The sequence below is a fragment of the Chelonia mydas genome, chromosome 8 (genome assembly GCF_015237465.2).
Source record: "Chelonia mydas isolate rCheMyd1 chromosome 8, rCheMyd1.pri.v2, whole genome shotgun sequence".
In the NCBI taxonomy this organism is placed as follows: domain Eukaryota; kingdom Metazoa; phylum Chordata; order Testudines; family Cheloniidae; genus Chelonia; species Chelonia mydas.
In genome coordinates this window covers 90,255,832-90,277,130 of record NC_057854.1, presented here as the reverse complement: position 1 = coordinate 90,277,130, position 21,299 = coordinate 90,255,832, and the positions used below count along the sequence as shown (strand labels likewise).

At 42.3% G+C, this 21,299-nt stretch overlaps 1 protein-coding gene and 1 long non-coding RNA gene across 5 annotated transcripts in view; both read left to right on the top strand.

Moving 5' to 3' along the window:
• LOC122466796 overlaps nt 1-19,385 on the top strand; it is a 60,526-nt gene extending 41,141 nt beyond the window's left edge. Inside the window, exons 2-3 of the long non-coding RNA XR_006292615.1 lie at nt 16,439-16,548; nt 19,170-19,385. This is a non-coding gene — a long non-coding RNA (uncharacterized LOC122466796). The remainder of the gene's footprint in view (nt 1-16,438; nt 16,549-19,169) is intronic.
• NFIA (nuclear factor I A) overlaps nt 1-21,299 on the top strand; it is a 466,574-nt gene that overhangs the window by 87,521 nt on the left and 357,754 nt on the right. The gene's annotated exons all lie outside the window — the stretch shown is intronic.

The window sequence follows — 21,299 nt, the reverse complement described above, 5'->3', positions numbered from 1 at the left end:
CTTCTACAAAAAGACATGTGGTAAATAAGACACAGACAAGGCACAGCTCAGAATGAAAGCAGAATGCTACTTGAAGTTGCAGACACTCCATGTTATAGAAAAAGAATAGTTAGAGATGTGAGAAGGTCACTATTCGTGTAGCTTTAAGGGGCAAACCTGAAACAATAGTCTCTTCTTCACCCTGAGATTATCTAAGAGGAGTGAAAAGAAACTGAAATATCAATAGGGAGGGTGATTTTTGTGCCCCTGTGATTTGAGGATCAAATTATTCTTGATACATAAGAACATTATTTGAGAGTAGCCTCTTAAAAAAGGTACCATAGGGTCAAGCCAGAAAACTCAGGCCTAGTTCTAGACATTGATTATGTAAAACTTAGATTATTCAGATCCATCGTTTTGGTTGAACCTCATTATATTGTTGTTTTTAAAACTTGGATCCAGATTAGAGTTGAAACATTCCTAAAGTCTGGGGGTGGCTAGCTCAGGAGTTTAGGTTCAGGCCCATCTGTATTATTTATTTTAAAAGAGGATTGATGTGTAGAAGTGTTAACCACTGCTGTTTCATCTCCGGTAAATAATTCTGTTATGCAAACCAAAATTCCTCTCTCACTTGCAATTGCATGCCCGCTGCAGTTCCCAAATGTATTCTTCGCTGCCTGTCTTACTCTCTTCAGTAGTATTTATTGCTTTTCTATGATGTTCCTTATTGACATATGTGAGGTCTGAGCAGCACTTCACAAACACTATTACATTTATCCTCACTTTACAGATTGCTAAAGTGAGGCACAGATCAGTTAAGTGACCTACCAAGGAGCAGCCAGGAATAGAGATCAAATTTCCTAAGTTACAGTCCAGTGCTTTATCCTTCCTCCTGTGTGCTGTTAAGTAGGTGTCATGTTCATCTTAGAGAGATGCTTCTCATTGGTGGGTGAAGTGTTCTCTTTATGTAGTGTGTGTAAAGTGTTTCATGATTCTGTTGGATGTAAGACACTATGCAAATATAGCTGGTGTAACTTGAACAGGAAAGTTCAACAGATGGCACAAAAATCTGAATTACAAGTTCTCAATACAAGCAGGCTATAATTGAAATACTCTAGAGTAAAAGTGACTGCCACCTGCGCTTTGCAGTTTCAAGAAAAAAAGCATCTGAAATACCTTCCACACAGAGAAATGTAACAGGAAACATGTCTGTTTCAATGGATTACATAGATAGACCCATTGTCTATGGGACAGTTCCCAGTGTACTACTCTCCTCTGTTATATAAGCAGTAAGTTTTCAGAAGTTCTTTTTCCAGTGCTTGAGGTTAATTAACAATATGTAAAAGTTTATAGTTTATATCGTATAATCTCATAAACATTTATTAGTATGCTAATAGACAGTAATGGCCATGTGGGCATAAAATTAAACTGTCGTCTGAGGTGACAATGCAAAATGCTGTTCAATTCAGCCATGTTATCCATTTTTCTACTGGCACTCAGGTTTCAAACAAATGCACAAATCTGCATAATTTGGCTAGCTCTCATTTTCCTTGTAATGTGAGAGAACAAAATACTGTATTTATGTTCTTTCCAGTACAGAACTTTCCATGTTTTCCCTTAATCCGATCTTAGTGCTATATAATTATGCTGTTTCAGTCTTATCCTCTTATGTCTCAGAAATCCTATGCTCACATTTTTTTTAAAATGTACGTATTTTAAGAGAATTAAGTACTGGTTAAAACCCTAAGAGATTGAAGGTCTCCCTTTAGATTATTGGATCTTTTGCTCAGGGACTCTTGTCTTTTTCTGTTTTGTACTATTTTGTTCAACCAGTCATAACATTTAATCACACAACAGGCATAACAGAGAAACCAACATTAATCTTCCCTCAATACTGCCTTTCCATTTTTGGAACACAACTTTTTTGGGGGGGGTGCAAAGGTAGCTCAGTCTCCATCCAGTTTAGTTGAGGCCACTAATGCATTTTGCATAGCGAATGAGCAATCTGTCTTATGGTGACAACTTTCAGTCACAAGAGAGCTGGTACTTGATCCAGTGGTTACTGAAATCAATAAAGACTCTCATTGACTTATTTGGGCATTAAAACAGGCCCCTGGGCAAAATTCAAACCAGTATCCCAAAAGTTTGAAAGGTTTCAGCTGCCATTCCATGCCCAGTGCCATCCATTCCTCTGTAATTAATTCTAAATTTAGTAAAAAAAAAAAAAAAAAAAAATTTTTTTTTAAATCCTCCCCCCAAAGTGATTGATTTTTGCAGTTTTAAAAATAAAGATTAGTCTTTCCACAAAATTCTTGCCTGGTGTATCTGGGTCAGTCCCAGGTCCAGTACTTGTCAATATTTTCATTAACGACTTGGATAATGGAGTGGAGAGTAGGATTATAAAACTTGCAGATGACACCAAGATGAGAGGAGTTGCAAGCACTTTGGAGGACAGGATTAGAATTCAAAATGACCTTGACAAATTGGAGAATTGGTCTGAAATCAACAAGATGAAATTCAAAAAAGATAAGTGCAAAGTACTATACTTAGGAAGGAAAAATAAAATGCACAGCTACAAAATGGGGAATAATTGACTAAGTGGTAAGACGGCTGACAAGGATCTGAGGGGTATAGTGAATCAAAATGATACCCACAACATCACAGAAGAGGCCTTGAAATGGCTTATGGTCCTACAACTGCATCTATAGAATGTTGTTCTGCAGAAGCCATACCCAAGAGCAAGAGAGTGGTTCACACATTGAATCTGAGTCAGCAATGTGATGCTGTTGCGAAAAAGGCTAATATCATTCTGGGATGCCATGTGTAAGACACGGGAGGTAATTGTCCCGCTCTACTCGCCGTTGATGAGGCCTCAGCTGGAGTACTGTATCCAGTTCTGGGTGCCACATGTTAGGAAAGATGTGGACAAACTGGAGAGAGTCCTGAAGAGAGCAACAAAAATGGTAGAAGGTTTAGAAAACCGGCTCTATGAGAAAAGGCTAAACTGGGCATATTTAGTCTTGAGGAAAGAAGACTGAGGAGGGGACCTGAGAACAGTCTTCCAATATGTTAAGGGGTGTTAATAAGAGGACGGTGATAAGTTGTTCTCCATGTCCACTGAAGGAGGACAAGAAGTAATAGCCTTAATCTGCAGCAAGGGAGATCTAGGTTAGGTATTAGGAAAATCTTTTTAACTATATGGGTAGTTAAGCTCTAGAATAGGTTTCCAAGGGAGGTTGTGGAATCCTCATTAAATACTACTTCTAGGCCAGATTGTGCTACCCTTAAGCATGCTGAGTAATACCTTACTCTTTGAGTAGTCCCATTGGTTGTACTGGGACTACTTCAGGAGTGATTCTTACACAGTATGAGTAAATGTATCAGAATCTGGCCCAGAGTGCACAAATGTAGGTTTTCATTATCCAGGGCTGTCAATCCAGCACTGAACTCATAAAGAAAAATAGCCTCACAAACCTAGACAGAGAGGCCACACACAGTTTCTTTGTTTTTATCTTCATAGAAACCTGACTCATCACTGAGAGGTCTTCTGTACAGCACCAACCACTGTGGGATCTGGTCTCTGATTGGGGCTTCTAAATGCTTCCACAGCATAAATAATTGATGATGATAATCTCCAGGTCCCCTTGGAAAAACTCACCAGTAGTACAGATGGAATGCAAGGTGTGCTGGCTGCCTTTGAAAATTAGGTAAAATCCTTAAATGTGAAAGCCAATCTAGATGCAAAAATTAATGCTGTGGAAACAGGGTTACTGAGATCAGAGGAATAAGCCAGGACGCAAGACAAGGACAACATAGCATCCAAGACAACAGCCATGGGGAAAATAAATTACTGAAAAGGTGATCAGACATGGGAGACCTTAGAACATCTTGAAAGGGTTACAGTCAAACATATATTAAGCGTAACAGTACAGAACTTGAACTTTAGAACTTTGTGGGAAACGAAATTGATATTTTTCAGAGAATCCTAGCTTCCTTGAGCCAATGTAGCGTAACCTAGGCCAGAACTTACATATGCACCCACACAACTAACATGGTTTATTGAGTGTGGTCTTCGGTGTACCCAGTTGAAAGCTATGCAATGAAAAATACATACTATATGGCTTAGTTTTCTGTTGGGTTCTGCAATAATGAACTCAGTATAGAGACATTTGACCTTTATAAGTGTGGTTTGAAACACATGCAGATGCATGACATATAGTGTGCTGTACAATTGTGCTCTGCTTCTGAATAATGGTTTACAAATTAATTTTTAAATATGGTATTTTTAGTTTACTTATTTTCCATGTGTATTCTGATTTCCTGTTTTGCATTTTATTCTGTTTTATACCATCATGTGGGCAAAGAAACCCCATTTTTAGAAACTTCAGTTTCTGGCTCTGCTTCACAGATAAATTGCAAATGTCAAGATAATTTCCCTTCTCAATAGCTTCCTAAACTCTAATTAGCTCAACAAGGTGCATGTAACCTAAACCATTATTCTGCGAGTGTTGTACAAGGTATATGCATGCATATAACAACTGCTATTTCCTTCTCATGTTATGTTTACTTAATGCATTGATTCCCTTGAAGCAGTTTCAAAAATAGCTCTAATAATAAAATGTCCTTTAATAGGAAAAATAACTTTTCATTTGTTTCTTCTCACTCTTCCTTGCTGATTCCCTCCCTTGTTGATCAAGGAAATGTTGGTGACGGTTGTTTATATCAAAGTAGTATCTAGAGGTCCTGGTTAGGATCTGGATTTTGTCATGAGCCAAGTATTATACATATGGGGCTCTATTCTATCCCCTTCAAGGATTGATTTCAATAGGAATTACTCATATGCTGTTTTGGGAGAATTTGGTCCCACTCATTTTTAAAATCACATTTTAATAACTGTCTGGACAAAGGAAGCTTTGAGGACTAAATTTTTTAAGCAGCTGCTACCTTTAACAAAACCAGATCCCACTTAATTCTAAAGAAGAATTCCTTTGAAAGGAATTACTGTGCATGCAGGAAGGTTAGTTCAGTAAGTTAGGCACTGGTCTTCCCCTGGAACTCCACCTTGCATGTAAAACCATTAGAATTGCAGATCCTCATGGTTGTGTTTTGTGGAATGTGGACAGTAAGCAGTGTACGGTTAGCCACCAAACACATTCCACATAGGACACTGAGCAGCCCTCAGGTTGGAAAAACTTTGCTACTAACAACCTTGGCCATATTTGAACTGGCATCTTAGTCGTGAAAGACCCTATATCCCATTACCAGTCTTCTGGGCTATTAAGCCCTTCACAATAATACTTCGGATATATAGTAACTATATGTAGGTAAATACTAATATAGTATTAGAAATAGGCCTGAATTAAAACCTCAGATCTCAATATGTCATTTATATACTGTACCTTTCATCTCGATATTCTTCATCAGTATTCAGTCAGCCAGCCTCCGGACATTCTCATGACATATACTAAATGGGTATTATATCTGTTTTACTGATGGATAAACTCGGGCACAGAAAAGTTACTTGACTTCCCAAGCTCAGTCAATGGCTGAACCAGAAAAAAACTCAACAGTTCTGATTTTCAGTCTCTGCACCACACTCCTTCTGTGAACCTCCACTTTCCTGCTATGTGCTCTTTGAAAGAGACGCTCCCTCCCTTTTTCCAAAGGTGGAATCATAGTTGCAGTCAATTTGAGGGCAGAAAAGATTTTTCCCTTTCAGCAGTATGATCCTCTTGATGTGAATGTGTTAGACCATGCTGTCACTTTTAAAAGTGTGGAAGATCCTGGGATAGGGGATTTGGCTGCCATCTTTAATTGCCTGCATGAGAGGAGGAAATCCAGGCAACTGCCTTAGGAGCTTTGAGCATAAATCGCCACTGGTGTAACTCCATTGATTTGAACGGAAAAGTTTCCACCTTTAGAAAAGGGGATGCAAACATCTCCTTCCAAGAGAGTACGTATTAAGTCAATATGGTCGCACTGGTGTAAAACTGGAGTAACACAATGGTGAATCAGGGCTATTGCTTTTATTTCAAAAAGTGCCCATGGTATCATGCAGAGCTCCACTGGCATGCTGATTTTCCTGTCAGCTGGCACACTTCTCAGCAAAGGAACCTGCATTTGAGTGTTTTAAGTGCTTTTGAAAATTTGACCTATAATATACATGAGGGGCGGGCAAACTTTTTGGCCTGAGGGCCACATTGGGTTTCCGAAATTGTATGGAGGGCCAGTTAGGGGAGACTGTGCCTCCCCAAATAGCCAGGCGTGGCCCAGCTCCCACCCCCTATATGACACCCTCCCCCCCGCTTCTCACCCTCTGACGGCCCCCCCCCGGGACTTCTGCCCCCTCCAACCACCCCTTTTCCCTGACTGCCCCCCCGCCCCATCCAACCCCGCCACTCCTTCCTGACGGCCCCCTCAGACCTCTGCCCCAATTCAACCCCCCTGTTCCCCGCCCTCTGACCACCCTGACTCCTATCCACACCCTGACCTCCACCCCGAATTCCCCTGCCCTCTATCCAGCCCCTCCCCCCCCCCCGCTCCCTGCCCCCTTACCGTGCTGCCTGGAGCACCGGTGGCTGGCGGCGCTACAGCCACGTCTCCCAGAGCACCAGGACAGGCAGCCGCGCCGCCCGGCTGGAGCCAGCTACGCCACCGCTGTGCAGCACAGAGCACCGGGTCAGGCCGCGGCTCTGCAGCTGCGCTGTCCGGCAAGAGCTCGCAGCCCCGCTGCCCAGAGCGCTGCTCCGGTGGCGTGGCGAGCTCAGGCTGCAGGGGAGTGGCTGGGGGCTAGCCTCCCGGACAAGGAGCTCAGGGGCCGGGCAGGAGGGTCCTGCGGGCCGTAGTTTGCCCACCGCTGATATACATCATCCACCCACCCACCTAACTATCTAATGTGAATTATGGGAGGGGCATTTGGAAATGGTCAGTATTGTCCTAACTCTATTCCTATGATTTATCTTCATTATTTTTGTTATATTATATATTATACATTATATTATATACATATATTATAGTAGCACCTAAATGCCCCGACTGAAATTAGGGGCCCATTGGGGTTAATCACTGTGGAAATATATATTAAGAGACACTCCATGGTGCAAAGAGTTTACAATCAAATAGACATGACAGAGAAGGAGTGGGGAGGGAAACTGAGGCACTGGGAGGTGAAGTGACTTGCCCATAGTGTCAGAGTAGGTCAGCGGCACGTCAGGAAAAGAACCCATCCAGCACCCTATCCAGAAAGGACCATGCTCTCTGTGTCTGTTCTATATAATATTGTAGTCATGATAGACAATAAAATATGCACACATGCAAATACGTAGATACACATTTTGTTTCAAAATACTCCTAATGCAAAGTTCTACAGTTCTGTTTTGAATTATGACTTCTCAAAAAAGTGCTGAGAAAATGGTCTGTCTAACTGATCTGATAAAAACTCAAAAGTATGCTCATTTGTTATCGCTTTGGGCTCAATACTTTGCTTTGGATACATTAAAGTTGTCTAACGGAAACCGGGGCGTATTTTTAAAAGTTTGCAAAATGAACCCATACTGCTGCACCCACCCTCTTTGCAACTCTTTTATGTGCCACTTTAATGTACTCTCTGTCACAGAAATTTGAGGCTTTGCTTTATCAGTGGTGTAGGATTGCATTACTCTGTTCGACTGTACAAAACTCACACATTTCACTACGTCTGTAATCCCAAAGGTCACAGTCAAGGTTGGGAGAGAACAAAAATGATACTTTGTAGTCTAACATTCACACAATTATCAACTCATAAATCTCGCTCATACTGTAATTAGAGTGTAAGAGATAAGAGAATTCTACACAGACTGATTGTGTCCATGGAAAAAAAAATAATTTCAAAGTTATGCAAAAGCCAAAGAAGATTGTATTTAGTGCATTAGCAAAAGAGACCTTTTTTGAAAGCATTTTTATTTTTCCAGTCTCTTAACTTACTGCATTTTTGTGTATGAATAGAAAAGAGCCATTTGAAATATATGTAGCACATAGTGAGGTAGTTACGATCATATGCTGAATCATTTAAAGGATACCATAAAGACACTTTCGTTCTGAATATAAATGACTCTCATGCTGTGTATTTGGTAGCTTGAAAGGGATCTAGTTCCTTAATTACATTCTTTCTCTCCAGTGTGTATATATTAAGTTTGCTATTATATAATTGTTCATAGTAATAGTTTACACTTATCTTTCAGTCAAAGAGCATTGATTGATTAAGCCTCAAAACATCCCTGTGAAGTGAGTGTTAATGCTGAATTTTTTAGAGAGGAAGTTAGGGAATTAACCTAGGACTTCAGAGACCTGGGTTCATTTCCCTACTACATCACAGATTTCTGGTGTGACATTGGGCAAGTCACTGAGCTCATCTGTGCCTCAGTTCCCCCATCTATAAAATTGGGATCAGTACTTCCTTACCTCACAGGGGTGCTGGAAGGATAAACACATTAGATTGTGAGGTGCTCAGATAAGGTCTCTCTAAGTACCATAGGTCAGGAAACAGAGACACAAAGAGATTAAATGACTTGTGTGAAGAGCCTGCTGTAAGTCACTAGATCAGATCCAAAATTGAAAGAACTTATTTTCGAATCCTGTTCCAGATGCAGCTGAAATCTCAACATAGTAGATACCATGCAAAATTTCTGCTGCTTTAGGCAAAGCTGTCTCTTAAAGAGACGCTCTTGAGATTTTGGCTTCATTGAACATGAACCCTAGCCCTGATTTGACCTTGATGTCTAACCTGTAGCCTAAACCTAATCTGGATCCAGATCCCAGCACCACTTCCTTGGTCCATCTTCAGTTCCTATTTTAAAAGTGGTGTTTAGTTTTCATGAGGAATCTCTTCAAAATATTTAACCTCTGATTTCTCTAGCTTCTCTCATGTTCTTCCTCAGCTAAACATTAGAGCCAAATTCTGCCACCAGTTACATTGACCCAGGCCTCTTGAGGGAGGTCATGGGATTGTGTAGATGTAACAGAGGGCAGAATTTGACCCTTTGGAAACCAATTTGGTACCTACAGACTAAGTTTCCACCATTCTGGATCTGATTTCTTATTTTTCCTCTCAGCTTGTTGCTGGTGAAAGGTGTTGGTTAGGTAAGAATATTGCTGTATTAAAATCATTGAGCTGTGAAAGAAAGGTGTCAGAAAATCTTTTTAGTTACAGCTACAAAATTATTCCCACCTTTATGAAATATCGTGCACAAATATGTTTCCCTGGGACTTTTCTTTTTACCACCTTTTAAAGTGTGGCAGCTCACACTCATTCTAATGAGAGCATACAAGCTCTGGAATAATTTGTTGAACGGTTGTTATATCTTTCTAACTGGTGTTCTCACCAAACATTCTTTTGGTAATCATGTACTAAAGCTAAACCAAATGTATGTTTATGTAAAACAGCTCATGCTATATGCAGCCTGCACTTTTTGTGTGACCTCTAATGTAAAATGCAATATGTCTGGTCTCAGTTATGTTATTCTGTCAACATGTTCCAGTTTGGGCTAAGCTGGAAGCAGCCTTCTGTACATCTGGCTTGGGAAAGGAGGACATCTGTGCAACTAGTTCTATAAACCAGAGCAATTCAATGGAATATTGTTCTAGTGTTAGGGAATTAAAAGAATTTTTGCATTGCAAAACACGACAAATGCCGCCTTCTACAAATAAGAGTTAGCTGCAGAAATACTCAGCTGTAAATCAGCACAATGAGAAGTGAAATGGTGCCCTTGTTTCAAATGTAAACGTAGTCCTTCAAACACACAAATAGTCTGGGTTAATTTAAAGAGATTTAATTCACAGGGATTTATGTCCTTTAAAATGCACTTTGAGATTTATGGATGAAAAACATTATGTATTCTGTATTTTTAAATTTATTTTATTCTTTTCTTTTCTTAACTTCTCAATGGCAAAGAGTCTTGAACTATTTTATTTATTATTGATGTAGCACCTAGGGGCATAATCTGAGATCGGGGTCCCATTGTGGTAGGCACTGTACAAATATAACAAAAGAACACTTCTTGAATATTGAAATGACACTGATACGATATGCATGAAGTGGTTATCTATTAAGAAGCCTCCCAACTTCCTAAGTGGAAACAAGTGGTCCTTTCCATAGTAATGGGCACAGACATCTGGGATATGGTGGTACCTGAGAAAGTCCATATGTGCAGAACCAATACGTTTTCTGACTAAACACTGTTTTAGACTCCACTTCATGAAGTCTTGGGCCTTGTGAAAGTGTGCTGCTTCAATGTCTTTTCAGTTAGAGCTGGTCAAAAAACATGATTTGGTTGAAAAAAAAATTAAGACTTTTTTTTAAAACAAATTTTCACCATATAATTTCCCATTTTTCACCTAGCTCTGTTTCTGTATCTGACCAGCAGGGGCAAATGTCCCTTTGCTTCATCTCCTGGTTCCTTCTCTCTTTTTCCTCCCAGTGCCCAGTTAATCTGATGCGCCGTTTGTTCCAACTCTTATCCCCTGTCTTTGCCTTCCCCAGTTTGCTTGGTTTGAAGTGCTGTATTTGTTTGTTTGACTTCCTTTCAATACTATTTAAGTAAAATGTATCCAGTGATTTTTGAAGATCAGGTTATGTTTTCATGTTCTGTACAACAATGATATTACTAATCCTCTCCTTCAAACTCAGGGCCAAAAGCCAAATCCTACTCATTTTACTCATGTGAGAAGTTTCTTTGACTTCTGTGGGACTACTCACATGAATGGGGCAAACAGGATTTGATTTCAGATCTGTCAGTACTTTATATGGGTGTGGAAGGTCCATAGTTAGTGGAAATGGCATTTCCACTACTTAGATATCCCAGGAAGCAAAAAATACAACTGCATCCCCCCGCACACTGGCATTCCCATCTATAATGGGCGATCAGAAGGAAAGAGGTATCACCCACAAATGAGTGTGGTCCAGTGGCTTCACTCACAGTGCTGATCTACAGGCCCCAAACCCTGGTGGTAGGTGAACAGTGAACAACACTTACTCTTCCACTGTGTACTAGACCTGGGCAAAATTTTTTGGATGAATGGTTTATTTGTCAAAAAATGCAATTTCAGTCAACCCAAAACTACTAGGGAATTTGACACACGTTCACCAGATAGTTTTGGCAAAAAAAAAAAAAAACAAACATTTTTCAGGCTTGATTTGCAAGGGGAATTAAGCACCATTCACAAAACAAACTGGAGGAAGAGCCATCTCCTTTATAATCTTTAACCCAGTGGTTAGGACAGTCACCTGCAATGTGGGGGACCTTGGTTCAATTTCCCCCTCTGCCTGATGTGGAGCAGGGATTTGAAGTTGGGCCTCCCATGTTGCAGGAGAGTGCCTGAACCTCTAGGCCGGGATGGGCAAACTTTTTGGCCCAAGGGCCACATCGAGGTGTGAAACTGTATGGAGGGCCAGGTAGGGAAGGCTGTGCCTCCCCAAACAGCCTGGCCCCTATCCCCTATCTGCCTCCTCCCACTTCCCGCCCCCCTCAAAACCCCCCACCCATCCAACTCCCACCCCCCACCCCGCTCCTTGTCCCCTGACCGCCCCCCGGGACTCCACCCCCATCTAACCACCCCCTGCTCCCTGTCCCCCGACTGCCCCCCCAGAACCTCTGCCCTATTCAACCGCCCCCCCCGAAACCCCACCCCCTATCCAGCCGCTCCTTGACTGCCCCTCAGGACCTCCTGCCCCTTATCCAACCCCCCAGCCTCAGCCCCCTTACCATGCCGCTCAGAGCAGCATGTCTGGGAGCCACACCGGAGCCAGACACGCTGCTGCGCTGCCCTGCATGAACGCGCAGCCCTGCTGCTCAGAGCACTGCCCGCGCGGCAGCGTGGCTGCAGGGGAGGGGGGACAGCAGGGGAGGGGCCGGAGGCTAACCTCCCAGGCCAGGAGCTCAGGGGCCGGGCAGGATGGTCCCGCGGGCGGTAGTTTGCCCACCTCTGCTCTAGGCTATAGGCTATCTGTGGGTGGGTTTTCTCAATCTCTCCTGTTGGAGTTATTCCACTGTGTATTAAAAAAATAGTCACTGGAGCAGGGACTTGAGAGACCCAAGTTCATCTCCATGCCCTAGACATTAGGCTATAGAGTCATAGAATCATAGAATATCAGGGTTGGAAGGGACTCCAGAAGGTCATCTAGTCCAACCCCCTGCTCGAAGCAGGACCAATTCCCAGTTAAATCATCCCAGCCAGGGCTTTGTCAAGCCTGACCTTAAAAACCTCTAAGGAAGGAGATTCTACCACCTCCCTAGGTAACGCATTCCAGTGTTTCACCACCCTCTTAGTGAAAAAGTTTTTCCTAATATCCAATCTAAACCTCCCCCATTGCAACGTGAGACCATTACTCCTCGTTCTGTCATCTGCTACCATTGAGAACAGTCTAGAGCCATCCTCTTTGGAACCCCCTTTCAGGTAGTTGAAAGCAGCTATCAAATCCCCCCTCATTCTTCTCTTCTGCAGACTAAACAATCCCAGCTCCCTCAGCCTCTCCTCATAAGTCTCGTGCTCTAGACCCCTAATCATTTTTGTTGCCCTTCGTTGGACTCTCTCCAATTTATCCACATCCTTCTTGTAGTGTGGGGCCCAAAACTGGACACAGTACTCCAGATGAGGCCTCACCAGTGTCGAATAGAGGGGAACGATCACGTCCCTCGATCTGCTCGCTATGCCCCTACTTATACATCCCAAAATGCCATTGGCCTTCTTGGCAACAAGGGCACACTGCTGACTCATATCCAGCTTCTCGTCCACTGTCACCCCTAGGTCCTTTTTCCGCAGAACTGCTGCCTAGCCATTCGGTCCCTAGTCTGTAGCGGTGCATTGGATTCTTCCGTCCTAAGTGCAGGACCCTGCACTTATCCTTATTGAACCTCATCAGATTTCTTTTGGCCCAATCCTCCAATTTGTCTAGGTCCTTCTGTATCCTATCCCTCCCCTCCAGCGTATCTACCACTCCTCCCAGTTTAGTATCATCCGCAAATTTGCTGAGAGTGCAATCCCCACCATCCTCCAGATCATTTATGAAGATATTGAACAAAACCGGCCCCAGGACCGACCCCTGGGGCACTCCACTTGACACCGGCTGCCAACTAGACATGGAGCCATTGATCACTACCCGTTGAGCCCGACAATCTAGCCAGCTTTCTACCCACCTTATAGAGTCACTTTCACTCACTCGCTGGCCTACTGACTATTCAAGTGAGATTGAGAGAGACCCACCCACATTGCCCTGGTTTTACCATTACCCTATTGCCTGGTTTTGCTTGACTTGAAAACAAAATTTGTTGGGTTTTTTTTTTCAATTTGCTGAAATGTTTTGCCATTTTCCATTCAGGTTGAACCAAATTCTCCCTCCCTCTCCCCCACTCCCAGAACTGCCAGTGAACTGAAAAAATCAGTTATTTCCTCAGCTCCACTCTGTACCCAGTAATAACTAGTCACAGGCTTGCCCAGAAGTGCATCTTGGGGAGGAGGATTCCCTCCCTCAGATCTGATGTGCGTTTTTGTCAGAGCAAATCTCTTTGAAACAGGCTTTTTAAGGAGTTCTCGCCATTCGGGGTTTTTTTTAGAAATGGACCCAAGCCCTGTAGTTCACAACCTGACTGGGATATTTGATCTAATTTTCTGGGATATGCTAAATGAACTATGTGAAAATAAACAGACCAAAAGAAACTTTCACCATACAAAAAAACTATCTCTTTTGTACTTCAGGGAGAGAATATTGACTGACATGCCACCATGGAATATCAGGTCAACATACATGGGTCTTGTTCATTCTGAGTCCTCTAGCTTCCAGTGAAGCAAAAACTAATTGCTAAATCAGTCCTGTCAGCCGGAGTGTAAATTCCACTTCTCCTCTGCTTGGGCAGTCAGGCAGCACAGAGGGGACACATAGGCCACCACCTGTAGGGAGGATTCCGCATCAGAACATTCGCCACCCCAGGACAAAGTTCAAGAGGGAAGACGTAACTGCTCTTCAAGTTGCATTGTGAAAAAGAGCCCACTTCAAGGGAGCTAAGCAACTGCTGCTCAGTCTGTGCTGGGAAGAGCCACCAAGGGTTTGGCTGGAAGGATTTAGTGGGATGGAGATTGAAGAGAATGGATGGATTTGGGGGAAAGAAAAGGAGGAAAGAGGATGGATTTAAAGGGATGAGTGGTCATATGTATTGGAATAAATGTGTTCTGTATGTAATTCTTGGCTCCTATTCTAATGGGCCTCATTTTAGATGGGTGAAAGAGAAGTGAACAAGGTTCAGGAAGAATGTCCTTCAAAGTTGTGTAGTGGGGCCCACCTTTTTTGAATGCCCTTCAAAAAATAATGAACAGCCCTGCCTACGGGGATGGTATTTGAAGATCAGATTCCATCCTGACTTACAGCCTGTATAAATCCCTTGACTTCAGAGGAGCTGCATATGGTGTAAGTCAGAGTAGAATTTGGACCGTCGTGAACATGAATTCCTAAAAACAACATTCCAATTAAGTTCTGCTTCTGATTTAAATTGAGTGAAGTTCAGAATTTGGGCTGTTACTCCACCCTTAACTGAGTATGTCAGTACCCTTATGGAGCATGTGGTGCAAAACACTGACTACTTACTTGACAACCTTTGCAGTGCTTAGGCAGAGAGGACAGTGGGTCATCTTGACTCTGAATTTTTTTGACATTGTTTGTTGTTGTCAAAAGAACAACAGCGTTGGTTTAATGTAGCATTTGTGGTATCGCTTTAAAAAAAAAAAAAAGGCTCTGTAGTTTGAAAGAGTAAAAGGGCTTCTAAAAGTTGCTTCCAGGCAATTTGGTTTTAATGCACCATGCTGAGAGTGTTTCTGAAGTGCCTGGAAAAGCAAAGAGATGTGGTGCTCCTCAGTGCATCCTCCAAGTGTCCCAGACTACACATATCTGACATAGTGGAAAGTGTCAGCCAGGAGCATAGAAACCTTATTGTTGGATTGATGACATGGTGTGTAATGTATCTGTAGAGACACTTATAAATGGAACTTCTGTATCATACAGCATCAGTATACGTTAAAACAGACCTGTGTATTCACACAGAGGCAGTGTGGTCCCGTGGAGGTGGCACGGGACTGGGAATTTGGAGATCTGGCTTCTAGTTCTGGCTCTGTCACAGATCTGCTGTGTGATCTTGGGCAACTTGCTTAACTTCACTGTGCCTCTTTTCCCATTCCACCTTTTGTCTTGCCTTGCTCTTTGGGGCAGGGACCTTTCTTAGTGTGTCTTAGGCCTGGTCCACACCTAAAACTTAGGTTGACCTAGCTAAATGCCTCAGGGGTATGATTCACACCCCTGAGTAAAGCCGACCTAAGGCCTGGTGTAGAATTCGTCTGCCAACCTAGCTGTCAACTCTGGGAGGGGTGGATTAACCACCATGATGGAAAAACCCCTTCCATCACTGTAGCACGTCTACACTATGGTGCTACAGCGACACAGCTGCAGGACTGTCGCTGTAGCACTGTAGTGTAGACATAGCCCTAGGATGTGTATATACCCACATATGCAACCGTTTTCAATGACTAAGGACTTTAGATGTTAAAAATCAAAAAGTGTGCATTGGTATGTGTATATAATATAGATCCCAAAGCCTAGTAAATGTGGATAAACAATCTACTAACTAGTCTTTAAAAGATCCCAAACCCTTTTTCTGCTAGAGAAATTAAAAAAATCAAAACTTGAAGAACACTAGTGTATTTTTCTCACTAAAAATATACTGAGATTATTTAGTATTTATAATGGTAATAAACATGTTTGCCCAGCCTGAGACCTTGAACTGAAAACTTCATTTCAGAGGGAATCTTTTAATGGCTGTGTTATAAGCCTACAAAAACTCACTGATACAATTAAACAAACTCCAAATTCTACCCCACTCTCCCAACCTCTGGGGAAGTTCAATTCGGGGTGCAGACTTCACAGCTCAGAACACATTTCAATTATTGACCCAAATCTTTAGCTAAATGTGAATATTCCCCCAAATGCTGGGAACATCGCTCAACAAAATGCTTTCTTTTGTTGCTACTATTAGGTGCCATGTACATTTAAAAAGTATCTAGAAAATAAATAAAAGAAAAGGAGGACTTGTGGCACCTTAGAGACTAACCAATTTATTTGAGCATGAGCTTTCGTGATCTACAGCTCACTTCATCCGATGCTGTAGCTCACGAAAGCTCATGCTCAAATAAATTGGTTAGTCTCTAAGGTGCCACAAGTCCTCCTTTTCTTTTTGCGAATACAGACTAACACGGCTGCTACTCTGAAACTAGAAAATAAATGCAATTGGTGTGGAATATATCATTCTAAGTGATTTGTGCTCTGAGATCTAGTCACACCAATAGTGTGCTAGTAACCTGTCAGTTAGTAAATGTAGGCAAAGCTATGGAGTTGTAGCACTGAGGGTCAAACTTAACAAAATGTCAGCAAGTCATTTTGATTTAGGCAGAGATTGTCGGACGACAGTAAATTCAGGAGAATAGCGTGGCAAGATATTCCGAAGCTGAGGATGCATTTCTGAACTAACGGTTGTGAAAACACTCAAGTATATTAAGGTAAGCATGCCAGCTTGTTTGAAACAATGTGTGTTTCTTGAAATGTTCAAAGGGACTGACCCTGCTAGTTTTAAAGTCAGTGCCAAAACTGCTGTTGACTTCAACAGAGGCAGGACTGGGCCCCAGTTTTTTTCAGTGTATTTATTACAGCTCTCTCTTACTGCACTGGGAGGAAAACTATCTAGTGAATTATTTAATTAGATTTCCCCGTATATCTCATTCTTTCCTTAAGGCTGCTCAAAACAATCACACTTTAGCATCATCTGCTGGAAGAGACAGGCAATTGATCAGAGTACTTGAACACAACCCGTGTAAAAACCCGACTCCTTTTCTGAGTTGACTGCCAGTTCCTGCGGCAACCTTGTGTGTCTGGCTCAAGCTGTGGAGACAAAACAGGCTCCATTTTTCTCCTCTGCTGGGACAGCTGCTAATTCAGAAATAAAGAGAATTTTCCTAGTGGTAGTGGAATAGATAGTGGAAGCTCAGTTTAGACTTAAGCAGGATTGCATACATATTAGGGTCTCTGCATCATAGCTGCGCTAGGACATACAGGGTCAGGAGTGTAGGAACAGCTGACTCCAGAGACAAAGATTATGCTGTTAATTTTTGCAAATAACTTTAAAGTTGCCTGCTTCCATTCAGCACTGTAAAGTACTGTGGGCAATAGACCCAACTCTGTCTGGTATACAGTCTATGTAACTGCAAATCTTAAATTCATTTTAAGATTTCACTTTACACTGACATAACGTCATCCATCCCAGGATCTCAAAGGATTTCACAGACAACAGTTAATCCTCAAAATACCCTTTAAATATCCTGTAAGGTAAAGTGAGTATTATCATCCCCATTTTACAGTTAGGAAAACAGATACAGAGAGACTAAATGACTTGCCCAAGGTCACATAGTGAGTCTGTGATGGAGGCAGGAACAGAATTCAGATATTGTGACTCTCATTTTTTCTTCTTTAGCCACAAGAACATGCTCCTTCTAAATTTAATGAAAGGTGATGAAGTGATTCCATTTTTAGCTAACTCCTCATTTCGCAGATGCACATGACACCATGAAGTGTGTAGCGTATTACGTATAAATCTAAAAGGCATATAGTGACCAACTGACTTGTACGAACAAACGTTTTCTTTAGGAATGATTCTCAATGTTCCGGAGATGAATTGCTTTTTAGATAGAGGACCACATTTTGCTGGAAAGGCATTTCAATGAACTGGGTAGTTCATATGCATGCCGCTGTTCTCTCCTGGATGTAGTCGAACCTCCTCAGTTGTGTCATAGGCCCTACATAGGCCAAAAGGTAATGGAAACCCTCCTTTATCTCAGCTGACAGAGGCCTTTGCTTTTTGGCACAGCAGGATCTGGGTTTTCCTCCTGTTGCAGGCAAGAGGTTTTCAGTGGTCATGGGGTGCAGCATATGAACAGCTATGAAATCTTGATGCCCACAAAATTGGAACAGAGTATGGAGCAAAGGTATAATGTGCTATAGATTGCCCACCTTACAAAGTGGGTGGGTTGGATGCAGTTTCTAGGTGGCTTTCAAAGTTTCACTCGAGGTACAGCACATTGCAGTAGCCTAACTCTGAGATAACAAACGGATTACATTGGTTAGGTTAGAGAAATGGTTACCAATGATTGACTGAATGAAAACTTGAGTTTCTTGCTACTTGCATCCACGCTCTCTCAGAGAAGACTCTAGTAGGAATCACTCTGAGTGCACATCACAGCTGGGAATCCCATCACCGCCTACGGTCAACAGAGCTTACTCCTCTTCCAAACCTCAGCCTCCCTTAGCTGGCACCTTCTCTCCTCATGATAACAGACCTAATGTGGCCAGGAGTTATAGTATAACCTTTCCCCATTGCTGCCCTTCCCAATCGCCTCTCCCCAATCCTTTCTACTGCCTCCTCCCCACCTTTCCTATCCACTCTCTATTTCTGACTCAGACTCTTTTTCCCCCATACACATTCTGTAAACCCTCAGCACATTTTGCACATGCATCTGCCTTGTACCTTTCTCTCTCCCTGACTCTGCCTCTTGTGTGCATATGTATGTGAGCAGGAGGATTGGGATGGGCCTTCCCTCTTGTGCTGGCTACTTTAATGATGCAAAAACTGAAGAGTACCAGCAAGTGTTTGTTACTATGAGCACCTTAATTCGTGCCTCTTGGCCTGGCAGGGCCTCTGATACAGCTAACTTTTGAGCGCCTGGACCAGCCCTGGAGTGCCTGTAGGAGCTTCTGAAATTGCAGTTTGGGTTTCGATCCCCTAAGCTCACTCCCAACATGCTCCCTTGAAGTACAAACACTGCTGGCCATTCTGACCACTTGGATTCAGCCAAGTGCCAGCTCTGAAAAATCCCTGAACACCCAGCTTTACCTGAACCCCTGACTGGATGCTCAAATGCCTGTTTGTCCCTGTCTATGTTTATTGAAAGAGTTGGCTTGAAGTTGTCTGTGTCTCAGCATGTCAATCTGTAGAATACTGTCAGAATGCTTGGAGAACTGCAAAGTATGTATAAAATGCTAAGTATTTACAGTGTTGTTAATGTCTTTGCTTAATTCTGCTGCTATATATAGAATTTTAATCACAATCTTTACATCTGTTATTGGTAAGGAAAGAATTACACAGACAGTTTGGAAAAAGGACAGTGCTCTGCATCTCTGGAAATGAAAATACGTACTTTTTGTGACCTGGCTAAGGAGGAACAAGCAAGATGGAAAAAAAAAAAACTGGTTGTCTTTTTTATCCAAATTTACTTCCCTGGATATTAATGTGTCAGTTTTTTTTCATGTGCACTATCAAAGATTAAAAAAAATAATATCCTCTCTGAATACAAAGATGCCAAAATGTGTCTTACTGAGCAGCTAAAAAGAGAAAGGAGGACATGGCCAATGATGATTTAAATGGAGTGAGGCCTGATTTGTTGCTTCCTGAATATGAGTAGGGATTTTTGTTTCATGTGTTGGCTGCATTTGTATGTGTTCATATACTTGACGTTCCATGTGAGCACAGCAAGATTGTTGATTTCATTTCTTAGTATGTCAGTCTAGGTGTTTCTTACTAGTAAGGGTCAAGATTGTGCATGATGCGGGCAGAGCCCCTTCCTCAGCTTCTGGGATGTCCAGAGAGCAAGCAATTTGCAACATTCCTTAGGACAGCACAGCCTGCTCCCCTCTCTGCACCTAGCCAGCTCCACATGAGTCCAAGCCAACTCCCAGGGAAGTCCATTGAAACATTCCCACTGACTTCATTGACAGCTGGACCAGGTCATCAGCCACTGTGAGAGGAGGGCAGGGCCATTGCCCTGTTTTCTCCACTGCCCCCCCCCTCCCCAGATATAGTAATTCTGCTCCTATGGGTGCACACTCCTGTGCTTGCTCTTGCCTTTTCCTCAGAGGTGCAAAAGTTGGCAACGGCTCCTTGTGCTCCTTTGCCCCATGCGCAAGTGACAGCAATGCAAGGCGCCCAGTGCTGACCTCACAATGTGCCCCAGTACTGACGTGGAGAGACAAGAGGTTCACGTAGACTTCAAGCCTATTCGATCCTTGGTTTCTCTGCTATTTGAGGAGGCCAGTGGATATGGTGTGGGGTGTGTTGTGGCTGTTTATATGATAAATAGAGAGGACTCTAAGGAAGATCAGATCTGGACTTGGATCTCAATTTTGTGGCTGGGTCACATTTCCAAATAGAACCTGGACTGAGTCCACTAGTTCATCTCACATAGGCCACTGAACAGCATACTGTGTCCTAGAAGAGAGATTCTGTACCCCATTGCCAATCCCACAAACCACATCTCTATCATTCAAGCTGTTTTTCTGTGTACCACTACAGTTTATAATAAGCCAACAATCTCCATTATAGAACCATATCAAATGGTTTTAGCAGATACAATCTACTGCACTGCCCTTATCTACTTGGTATCTTTGATGAACTACAAGTTACTTTTGCAAAATAAAAATTAATCTTCCCAAACGTGTGTTTGGTTTGGAAAAAAATTTAAATCAATATAAATTCTGGGCCGGATTCACGTCTTGTATTGCTATAATTCCATTGCTATTAGCACAGAGGTGAAGCTCACCCCCCCCCCACACACACACACACATTCTGTTAAGAAACCATTATTCTTATGTGGATCTGGTTCTTGTTTACCTTAAACCTGTACCGTATTTTTAACAGTATATTACTTTTAGAAATTATTGTACCAATTCTGATAAAATTCAAGCTGCCCCAAATCAAACTGATCACATCGCTATTAGAGGTTCAAAAAAGCGTGGGGGTTACTTTTTCTCCACAGTTATTGTCATTTGCTCTTTTGGTTCTGGCTAGACCTGGAGATCCAAACACAAAACATTCCAAGAGGGGCAATTTCCTAGTATTTCATGTCTACAAACAATAACCATTTAAGTGCTAACTATTATTTATCGTCATTATTTTTTGTTGTATTTACAGCATGACTGGAAAACACTTGCCCAAAATACCAGAAGGAAAAATCTCTTGAGACAGCCTGTTCTTGCAAGATTTCCATCCCAATATTTACAGACCCAGGCCGTCCAGATAAGCTTTGGATATGCATCAAAGCTTGTGGATGCTTATCCGAACCAAGCACAAGCCCGGATCCTTTTGAAGTTTGTCCATCACTAGTTATCTGTATCCAATTCCTCCCCTTTCATAACCAGAATTACAGTCCCTGTCTTCAGGAAGTTCTTATGTTCAGTTACTCCTAATTTTCCACAAATGGATATA